Here is a 12,539-nt window from a genome sequence, read left to right on the forward strand (position 1 = left end):
AAAGGTGGATCTCACACGTACCGACACAGACTATCACGCATTTTAATTGATCCCCAAAGGTTTTAATTGAATAGCGGAATAGAAAATATGATCAAAAAGAAAGTGTATGTAGCTCACACGTACACCACCACACTAGGCCCCAATTACTATTGTTTGTACCCCTAAAAGGATGGTTGAGGAGTAGGAGGAGGAGTATGGAACAGGCAGCACCCTCAAATCTTCAGAAGTATGAGATGAACCCCAAAAACTTGGAAAGGTGGATCTCACACGTACCGACACAGACTATCACGCAATTTAATTGATCGCCAAAGGTTTTAATTGAATAGCGGAATAGAAAATATGATCAAAAAGAAAGTGTATGTATCTCACACGTACACCACCACACTAGGCCCCAATTACTATTGTTTGTACCCCTAAAAGGATGGTTGAGGAGTAGGAGGAGGAGTATGGAACAGGCAGCACCCTCAAATCTTCAGAAGTATGAGATGAACCCCAAAAACTTGGAAAGGTGGATCTCACACGTACCGACACAGACTATCACGCAATTTAATTGTTCCCCGAAAGGTTTTTATTGAATAGCGGAATAGGAAATATGATCAAAAAAAGTGTATGTATCTCGCACGTACACCACCACACTAGGCCCCAATTACTATTGTTTGTACCCCTAAAAGGATGGATGAGGAGTAGGAGGAGTAGGAGGAGTATGGAACAGGCAGCACCCTCAAATCTTCAGAAGTATGAGATGAACCTCAAAAACTTGGAAAGGTGGATCTCACACGTACCGACACAGACTATCACGCAATTTAATTTTTCATACCCAAAGGTTTTAATTAAATAGCGGAATAGAAAATATGATAAAAAAAAAAGTGTATGTATCTCACACGTACACCACCACACTAGGCCCCAATTACTATTGTTTGTACCCCTAAAAGGATGGATGAGGAGTAGGAGGAGGAGTATGGAACAGGCAGCACCCTCAAATCTTCAGAGTATGAGATTGTGTTCACTGTACCCCACAAAGATTGTGTTCACTGCACCCCACAAAGATTGTGTTCACTGTACCCCACAAAGATTGTGTTCACTGCACCCTAAAAGGATTTTGTTCACTGCACCCCAAAAAGGATGTTGTTCACTGCACCCCAAAAAGGATTTTGTTCACTGCACCCCAAAAAGGATGTTGTTCACTGCACCCCAAAAAGGATTTTGTTCACTGCACCCCAAAAAGATTGTGTTCACTGCACCCCACAAAGATTGTGTTCACTGCACCCCACAAAGGATTTTGTTCACTGCACCCCAAAAAGATTGTGTTCACTGCACCCTAAAAGGATTTTGTTCACTGCAGCCCAAAAAGATTGTGTTCACTGTACCCCCCAAAGATTGTGTTCACTGCACCCCACAAAGATTCTGTTCACTGTACCCCACAAAGATTGTGTTCACTGCACCCTAAAAGGATTTTGTTCACTGCACCCCAAAAAGGATGTTGTTCACTGCACCCCAAAAAGGATTTTGTTCACTGCACCCCAAAAAGAATTTTGTTCACTGCACCCCACAAAGATTGTGTTCACTGCACCCCACAAAGGATTTTGTTCACTGCACCCCAAAAAGATTGTGTTCACTGCACCCCAAAAAGGATTTTGTTCACTGCACCCCAAAAAGATTGTGTTCACTGTACCCCCAAAAGATTGTGTTCACTGCACCCCACAAAGATTCTGTTCACTGTACCCCACAAAGATTGTGTTCACTGCACCCTAAAAGGATGTTGTTCACTGCACCCCACAAAGATTGTGTTCACTGCACCCTAAAAGGATGTTGTTCACTGCACCCCACAAAGATTGTGTTCACTGCACCCTAAAAGGATGTTGTTCACTGCACCCCAAAAAGGATGTTGTTCACTGCACCCCACAAAGATTGTGTTCACTGCACCCCACAAAGGATTTTGTTCACTGCACCCTAAAAAGATTGTGTTCACTGCACCCCAAAAAGGATGTTCACTGCACCCCAAAAAGGATGTTGTTCACTGCACCCCAAAAAGATTGTGTTCACTGCACCCCACAAAGATTGTGTTCACTGCACCCCACAAAGGATTTTGTTCACTGCACCCCAAAAAGATTGTGTTCACTGCACCCCAAAAAGGATGTTCACTGCACCCCAAAAAGGATGTTGTTCACTGCACCCCAAAAAGGATTTTGTTCACTGCACCCCAAAAAGATTGTGTTCACTGCACCCCACAAAGATTGTGTTCACTGCACCCCACAAAGGATTTTGTTCACTGCACCCCTAAAAGATTGTGTTCACTGCACCCCAAAAAGGATGTTGTTCACTGCACCCCAAAAAGGATTTTGTTCACTGCACCCCAAAAAGATTGTGTTCACTGCACCCCACAAAGATTGTGTTCACTGCACCCTAAAAGGATGTTGTTCACTGCACCCCACAAAGATTGTGTTCACTGCACCCTAAAAGGATGTTGTTCACTGCACCCCAAAAAGGATGTTCACTGCACCCCAAAAATATTGTGTTCACTGCACCCCAAAAAGGATGTTCACTGCACCCCAAAAAGGATGTTGTTCACTGCACCCCAAAAAGATTGTGTTCACTGCACCCCACAAAGGATTTTGTTCACTGCACCCCAAAAAGATTGTGTTCACTGCACCCCAAAAAGGATGTTGTTCACTGCACCCCAAAAAGGATGTTGTTCACTGCACCCCAAAAAGGATTTTGTTCACTGCACCCCAAAAAGATTGTGTTCACTGCACCCCAAAAAGGATGTTGTTCACTGCACCCCACAAAGATTGTGTTCACTGCACCCTAAAAGGATGTTGTTCACTGCACCCCACAAAGATTGTGTTCACTGCACCCTAAAAGGATGTTGTTCACTGCACCCCAAAAAGATTGTGTTCACTGCAGCCCAAAAAGATTGTGTTCACTGCAGCTCACACACAGAAAAATGGATGTGGATCACTGACACCTGCCTATCTCCTATCCCACACCACACAGCAATATCGATTGTAGTTTGTAGAACACAGTTTCCCTAAAATTCAGCAGCAGCCTCTCCCTAACAGGATTGAGAAGAGATCGTAGATCGGGACTTAGGCTCGGTTCACATATATGCGATGCGGGAAGGCTGCGAATTCGCAGCCTTTTCCCGCATCGCACACGCACCCCCGGCAGTTCACACTGCCATATGCGATACGCTGGGGGTGTCAATGTAATCTTAACGACACCCCCAGTTTGATCGCATATCGCAGTGCGATCATGCAGTTCGCACAGGATCGGATCGCACAAGTGTGAACCGCTGTGCGATCCGATCCTGATGCGGTAGCAAAAATGCCTCCTGTGCGTGTTTACTGCGGGTGCGATGCTAATTTAGCCATACAAACTGTATGGCTAAACTCGCACCGCACAGCTGATCGCATGTAATGTTGGAGCAGTGCGCTCCGACATTACATGCGAACCCCGCACACGCAGAAGTGTGAACCGGGGCTAAGTGCAGACCCCACACAGCAATATCGATTGTAGTTTGTAGAACACTCTGACCCTAAAATTCAGCAGCAGCCTCTCCCTAACAGGATTGAGAAGAGATCGTAGATCAGGATTGAGTGCAGACCCCACCCCCCACACAGCAATATCGATTGTAGTTTGTAGAAGACACTGACCCTATAATTCAGCAGACTCTATCCCTAAAATGCCTACAACTCGCCCTGCCTAAACACTCCGACCTGTCCCTCAATTCTATCCGGACACCAATTAGTTTTCCCTGCCTGTCTTTCCCTAATCAGCAGCCAGCACGTATGTGTGCTCTGTCCCTGATCTAAGCAGCAGAATGAAGCCGCTGCGGCTGCCTGGAACTTATAAAGACTTGGTCACATGCTTCAGATGGCCAATCACAGCTACTGAGACATTTGCAGGCATTGCTGGGATGGCTTAAGGCACACCAGTTAAACGATTGTTGATTGGCTGTTGAAAGCCCGCCATGAAAAGAGCGCCAAAGCATGCAAAACCCGGAAATAAAACGACCGAACACGGATTTTTACCCGAACATACAGTAAAGTGTCCGTGTTCGGGTACAAAAAATCCAATTATTCGGTACGAACACGAATAATACAGTCCGTGTTCGCTCAACACTACTCACTACCTATCACAGTTTTGAAGGCCATGAAATGTCAAGATAGCACAACCCCCCTCCCCAAATGACTCCATTTTGCAAAGTAGACACTCCAAGCTATTTGCTGAGAGGCATGGTGAGTCCATGGAATATTTTATATTTTTCCAAAAGTTTTGAGAATATTATTATTATTTTTTGATTTTTGTTTTTTTACACAAAGTTGTCACTAAATGATATATTGCTCACACAGGACATGGGTATATGTGAAATGACACCCCAAAATACATTCTGCTGCTTCTCCTGAGTATGGGGGATACCCCATGTGTGAGACTTTTTGGCAGTCTACCCGCATACAGGACCCCGAAATCCAATCACCGCCTTCAGGCTTTCTAAGGGCATAAATTGTTTATTTCACTCCTAGCTACCTATCACAGTTTTAAAGGCCATGAAATGCCAAGATAGCACAACCCCCCCCCCCCCCCCCCACATGACCCCTTTTCAAAAAGTAGACACCCCAGGGTATTTGCTAATATGCATGGTGAGTATTTTGCAGCTCTCATTTATTTTGAAAAATTAAGGAAAAAAAGGAAAATGCATTTTTTCCCCATTTTTTCAATTTTCAAAACGTTTTGACAAAAAGTGAAATCTGCAAAACACTCAACATGCCTCTCAGCAAATAGCTTAGGGTTTCAACATTCCAAAAAGGGGTCATTGGGGGGGGGGCTGTGCTGTATTGGCATTTCATGGCCTCCAAAACTGTGATAGGTAGTGAGGAGTAAAATCAACAATTTACACCCTTGGAAAGCCTGAAGGCAGTGATTGGATTTTGGGGTCCTGTCCACGGCTAGACTGCAAAAAAGTCTCACACATGGGGTATCTTCATACTCAGAAGAAGCAGCAGAATGTCTTTTGGGGTGTCATTTCACATATACCCATGGCATGTGTGAGCAATATATCATTAAGTGACAACTTTGTGTAAAAAGACCAAAAAAAAATAATAATAATAATTTTCCCGGAAATTGTGGCAAATTATAAAATATTCTATAGACTCACCATGCCTCTCAGCAAATAGCTTGGAGTGTCTACTTTGCAAAATTGGGTAATTTGGGGGGGGGGGGGGTTGTGCTATCTTGAAATTCCAGAGCCTCTGAAACTGTGCGGAAGTAAAGTGCACAATTTACGCAATTAGAAAACCTGAAGGTGGTGATTGGTTTTCGGGGTCCCGTACACAGCTAGGCTCCCAAAAAGTCTCACACATGTGGTATCCCTGTACTCAGGAGAAGCAGCAAAATATATTTTGGGGTGTAAATACAAATATGCCATTGGCATGCGTGAGCAATGTATCATTTCAATGACGACTTTTTGTAACAAAAAAATTGGGGTTTTTTTTTAGTCATTTTTTTGTCAAATGTGAAGGATACTTATCAAGTGATCAATCTACTATCTAGGCAAGGGCATACACCCATGGAGGGTATATGATTGGTCACGGCCAATGTCACTTATTTATATACGGGTATACCTAACAACTTGGGTTTAGCAGCTGTTAGATACTATTTGGAACTGGACTAGGGCCTACCTTATAGTTAGGTCATTTTTATCATGGAACTCCTAGAATTGACAGCAATGCATAACTATTTTTGGTTTAGTAGCCAGTATTTCCACCAGGATAGAGGAGTAGCTATGGGTACTTAACCACTTGCCGACCGCCGCACGACTATCTACGTGGGCGGTCAGCCCCTCACAGGCAAAGTGACGTAGGTCTACGTCGCTCGCCTGTGAGGGTTTAGGGAGCGAGCGCGCGCCGCCGGAGGCGCGCTCCCGCTCCCGCGTGGTCACGGACCCCCCCGCGCGCGTGACCGGCGGACCCGATCGCCGCCGGCCACTCTGCGATCGGCGGGGGAGAGGGAGATAGTCAGGCAGCTTGTGTAAACAAGCTGCCTGTCATTCTCCTCTCTGTATGAGAGCTGATCACATGGATCTACTATGTAGATCCATTGATCACTCCTCATACAGTTGAAGCCACAGCCAATCACAGTTAGAATCACGCCCCTAGGGACACACACAGCCCCTCCCTCTCAAATAAAGTTAACCCCTTCACTACCAGTGCATTTTTACAGTAACAGTGCATATGTATAGCACTGATTACTGTAGAAATGTCACTGGTAACCCCAAAAGTGTCAAAAATGTCAGTCAAGGGTCCGATCTGTCCGCCGCAATGTCGCAGTACCGCAAAAAAAATCGCAGATCGCCGCCATTACGCGTTAAAAAAAAAAACAACAAAAATGACAAAAATCTTTCCCTTTGTTAGTAAACGCAATAACTTTTGCGCAAACCAATCAAAATACGCTTTTTGCGATTTTTTTTACCAAACATAGGTAGCATAAAACAAATTGGCCGAAAATATTAAAAAATTTTGATTTTTACATTTTTTTTTGGGGGAATTTCATATAAAAAAAAGGGAAAAATATTGCTATTTTTGCAAAATTTACGCTCTTTTTTTGTTTATAGCGCGTGATCAAAAAATCGCACAGGTGATCAAATACCACCAAAAGAAAGCTCTGTTTGTGGGAAAAAAAGGACGCCAAATTCGTTTCGGTACAGCGTCGCACGACCGCGCAATTGTCCGTTAAAGTCACGCAGTGCCGAATCGCAAAATGCCCTCTGGTCGTTTAGCAGCCAAATCCTCCGGGGCTTAAGTGGTTAATATGCCCCTAGCCTTGCTAACCTTTTTTGGCTAGGTGGGAGGAGGATGTCATCTATGCCCAACGGAAAACTCATGTGGTTCTGTGAGCTAGGTATATAGATGACATCCTCCTCCTATGGGATGTTAGTGGCCCAGAATTGGATGCATCTATGACCTCCCTAAATAATAACAATAGAGTGATATATCTCAACTATGAGGCTAGTTTAAGGGAGGTCAGTTTTCTGGATTTGAAGATCTCTAATGGTGGAAACGTTTTTGTTACATCAACTTTCTTCAAACCCACAGATAGAATCTCTTATATCCCTTTGGACAGTTGCCATCATGACTCATGCCTTGGGTCAGTGCCTAAAAGCCAATATATAAGTTTGAGACGCAACTTCAGAGAGATTTGTGGAAAAAGGATACAACCCTGAGTCTCTTCAATCCATTGTGAATCAGGTGAGTGAAATGGACAGAGCAGACTTATTGGGAGAGAAGTCTCCCAGTGGAGCCTCATCCTCTGTACCATTTATCACCACTTTTTCTATACAACATCAAATATTAAGCATCTCATAGGCACATTTTGGGTAACGATCGAGTATTGAAAATTTTCGTGTCCGATAACCCACAAGTGATTTTTAGGGGGGCCCCTTCTATTAGAGATAAAATAGCTCCTAATGTGTTTAACCTTCCAATTAGAAAATGATGTTTCTTTCAAAATCGTAAAGGTTATTACCAGTGCCGCAAATGCCAAGCCTGCTCCTCGAATATGTGTAAGAGCAGGAGAATAAATAACTTTGTCTCAGCTAGCACTTCAGTGAATTTCGAGATTGAGACATTCATCACATGCCCCACCACAGGAGTGGTGTATTTGTTGCAATGCCCATGTGGATTGCAATGTGTGGACAGGACCAAACGGCCCTGCAAGTACATTTGAATGAACATACTTTATGCTATCAGCCATTAAAGGATCCCACCAATACCATTTTTTTGGGCATTAACAGGTATAGTGCTCATTGGAGGGGAATTTCCTTAGTTAGGGAGATTTCTAATATGGAAATGTCTTGGATACATAGTATTAAATCCTATGTCCCTTATGGCCTTAATGTGGACATGGACGTTATTACATTCATTGTCAACTCATGAGTGGTATATATGTGATAATTTGGCTGTTCTTATTAACCATTTTATAATGACATCTAGATGCCCCCTTTTGGGGTATCATGATTGGCACATAGGAGCCTAAAGTTTTTTGTAAACCTAATCTGAGTTTTGACATCAATTGTTGGTTATAATTTTTGACACCTAGTCATTTTATACAGGTGTGTCCCTTTATATAATGAAGTTTAGGGTCTCTGTCAATGGGAGCCTTTGAGTTTTGAATTAGTTGGCCACATATCATTTAAATGTGATGTTTTTACAGATTTTTTATTATTGTGAACTTTTTGTCCATTTTGGAGACTAAAAGAATACTCTGACAGAGTACTAATCACCTTTATGGTTGTACATTGTCTTTAATATAGCCACGTTTTAATTTGTAATTTTTAATTTATATGGTTTTTATGTGACTCCTTATCTTAATAGTAAGTTTATATGTAATTTTAGGTGTTTCCACTGGGAGCAGCTCTCTAATCCTAGTGTAGGTGGCCTCATATGAGGAAGTTAATGATTTCCCACTAGCCATAAAGTCAGTATAGAGCAGACGATATATAATTCATGCTGCTCCAGCTGGAGTTGTAGTGTATTTACACTGTTTACTTATTCATAGCACTCATTGATTTGATTGAGTGTTTTGAACGAGAGCGGGTCAAAACTTTTTGTCATAATTCTCTCAACAAGACTATTGCATTAAAATAAACCTAGGGATTATTTTAGTATATAGTTTTATTTTTATTTTATGACACCTCAGAGGCACTATCTTTGCTTCTGTTGTTAAGTCATTTAATATAACTATAGCCTGTTTGCCTTTGAGGCTTTTTAGGTCATTACGATAAGATGTGGATTCACATTTCAAATTTTAGGGCGGCTCTATAGGTATTGCCCTTTCCCAAAATGGTGGATATAGTGATAATGATCATTCAATGCTCAGATCAAGGTGTGTTTGCTGTCTTTTTTGTATATATAAATATATATATAGCGGTGAGTCAGTGCGCCGCCCGTGCCCCAGGACGACGTCGGATTATGACAAAATACGTCGGTAGGAGCAACGGGCTGATATCACCGCATTTGTACAAATCCCAGAAGGACAGGCTGTTGTACAGGGCTGGCCAGCTTTTATTATATGTGTGTTTTCAAGTGTTTTATGTAAGTGTAATCTTTATTTACCTATTAAACATTATAAGGATTTTATGTTATGGAAGCTTTATTTCTTTTGGGGTTATCTGTCACCAAGTCTCCCCAAGAGTGGCAGGTATCGTTCTCTTCAACCTAAGTCCCCATGATTGAATAGGGGACTAGCCTAGGCTATAGCCACAAGTGAGAGAGACCTTCCATGATAGGAGGTCAACACTATTTGGTAAACAGCCAATCTATGAGGTGCAGGCCTTTTTCACATGGGATCACACATCATTCGGGTGATGAAAAGTGCACTTTGTGATTGGATGGACTTTGTGTTATCACTCTTTGGACTGTCTTTGTTAATTTTTATATTTTAAGCACAACTCTATTTGGATTATATTATATTTGCTGTGTGTGTCTCACAGAAGAGTTGCTTCTGTTCTATGCACATAATTTTTCTTATTTCTTATTTCAAATAGCGCAGTTTTACTTTTTACTACGTTTTCTGAAACTGTACAAAACTATAATGCAATATGGCAACCTGGAGGCATTCTGTACAATGTTGGTAAACAGAATGCTTCCAGAAATGCTTGTAGTATTGGCTCTGACATCTGCACTAAGCTACAAGTAAAATGTAAGGTATCCTCTGTAATAGGAATTTCATTTTTGTTTAGATACTCCCTACGGGTAAATTACTTCTAACCTAATTCTAAAGGTATGTAGACACTGCAACTTTTCTCATTAGAACACACAAAGTGTGCTATGTGGTAAAAATAATTCAGACATTCCAAATCAGGAATCAGTCTTACAAAGACAGAGTGGAAGAAGCAGCTTTTATCTTCAAAACAGAAAACAGTACAGAACAGAAAAGTTTGTTAGAATCCTTGTAATATTTGCCTACCGAAAGTGGAGTTATACTTTAAATAGGACCAGCATATTTCTGTGCTGACTTTAATCCCATTATGCACCTCCTGGCTTCTTCCCATTTTGCAAAACTGATATATTGGGGATGACAAACTGATTTTAGGTTCAGTTATCCAGTATGGGGTTAAACTGCCCATCTTTGTACATATCAGTTCTTCCAGCTGCTATAAAACTAATTGAAAAAGCAGGAAAGAATCCTCAGGGAATTCTTATAAATGGTTCTAAATGCAAATAAAAATACCATTTAAATATCATTAACAAATGTTCTCAGCCTGTTGGGTAATGCAAGGGAATTTAATTTATATGGCAAAGAGATATAACTGTCAGTCACTGGAATAATTTGAGGATGTCTGGCTGAAATACTAAATGTGGTTAAAGGACTCAGCTATTTCATACACCCTTTAAACAGTAAACATTCTACAAGATGGCAATAAGCCATACAGGTGATAGACTACGCAGCCTAATGCAGGCACCTTCTCCTATTTTCTCAGGGGGCACTTCTCAATTCGTTTGAACATTAAAAACAGATAGCTACTAGAATTGTTATGTGTTGCGTTGACTTGCAGAATTTATAATTTAAATTGTTCTTACCAGGATGAATTCTAAATTTATTGACGTTATTGTGCTGTCATACATAGTGGTGTATTAATTACTTTCATTTAAATTGACTTGAGCTTCACATTTTTTTTCCTAAGAGATGACTTTATAAACAATTACCCAATACAAGAGTCTTCTTGTAAAGAAAATATTTTTTTGACTTTTACTTAGACCACATGACTGAAAATATCCCCATCCTTCATTACCATTCTTTCTAAAATATCCGTGTCTCCTCCTATAAACTTGATGTCACCCTTTATGAAGGAATAATGATCCTGGCAAACGTTTTGGTTTTGTGGATTAGGAGAAGCGAATATAAATGTCATTGCTGCTGGGCAGGCCATGAAGTCTATGTTTAAATGATGGGTTACTGTGGTCCCCAATTGTAGAATAGAATACAATAGAGTAAAGCAATCAGATCCTTGTTTTTCATATACATTTTGCAAGACTTAAATAAAATTGTAAGGTGTATAAATCTCTGACAAGTCTGATTATTATTTCAGATACTATCAACTTTAGGGTGACTTACATTGTGTGGAATTCAATTAACATTTTTCACCCACAAACTCTTTCATTTTAACCTGCCCTCCCATCTGTTATCCCATGTCCGAAACAAGACCAAAAGAGTCCAAAGGGCCATAGACTGACCCAGGTAGGACTATCCATGCCACTTAGCCAACATTTTTCCCTACTCCCTACTTAGGGCTCTTTCACACGGGCGATCAGTTATTTGCCTCCGCTCTGGTACTTTTTTTTTTTTTTTTCCACGGAGCGAATGACACTTGTGTCATCCGCTCCGTATATCCGCATATCATCCCATCCATTTGCGGTTGATATACGGACATAATGTAAGTCTATGGGCATTGTGGATGTCAGCGGATGACACCGCTGACATCCGATTTTGCTTCCTTTCCGTTTTTTGAACGGAGGAAAAATAGGGTTCTGTTCCGCTCCAAAAAACGGAACAGAACTGAAAGGAAGAAAATCGGATGTCAGCGGATGGTATTCCGCTGACATCCGAAATGCCATTGACTTACATTATGTCCGTAAATCATCCGCAAAAAAATAGGATGATTTGCGGACATACGGAGCGCCCCGTGTGAAAGGGCCCTTTACTCTTCTCCTCTCTTCACTAACATCCTCTGTCATCTCTCTTTTTTACCTCATCACTTCTTTATTTCTTCTTTGTTTCTTTTACCAGCCACTACTGAATCTACTAATTTTAATTTGTCATACCACCATATAGGAACTTTATGTTTTTTCCAGCCCACATAAGATTTTATAGATTTACAACTAAGGAGACTTGGTCAAGGCTGAAAAGATGGTGCTATTTTACTATTTTACCTCTTCCAGATGATGCAATAAATTATGTGATGAATGTAGGATAGCCATAAACCTCAACTAATGTGAACATCAGAAAGTTCTGCTGTTATATTGATAAATGTTGTACTATGCTAAAATTAGCACTTATTCTGAAAAAGAAAAAAAAAAAAGAGTGTTGCACAAATTGTACAACTGGTTGTGCATCCTTTGAAGAATCTTAAAATCTACCAACAACTACCTGATGACCAACATGCAATTAGATTCAATATGCTGTATATTTAATCAAAAATTGAAAAAACGCGCTTCCTACTAAAATATAGCAGCCAGCATCAATCATAAAAGATAACAGCAAAGGACAATAAAAATGCAGCGCTAATTGTTAAAACGAAAATAGATGAAATAGAATTAAGATAAAAGTCCACAATGTGAGATCAGTCCATATTTGTTGACACCCTTAGTGTAAGAAGCTGATGAGTTGAGTGGGCAATCCAAATAGCCTACACCTCCACCGCATGCAATATTAAGTCTCTTACCAGATACATTTGACCACTGCTCTCACAGTGGTCAAAAACGCAGTATGCAACTCCCAAAGGGCAGATCCCACTGGAGGGCAATAAGGCAGATCATAGAATC

The sequence above is a fragment of the Pelophylax lessonae genome (genome assembly GCF_965119305.1).
Source record: "Pelophylax lessonae genome assembly, chromosome: 1".
Classification (NCBI taxonomy): Eukaryota; Metazoa; Chordata; class Amphibia; order Anura; family Ranidae; genus Pelophylax; species Pelophylax lessonae.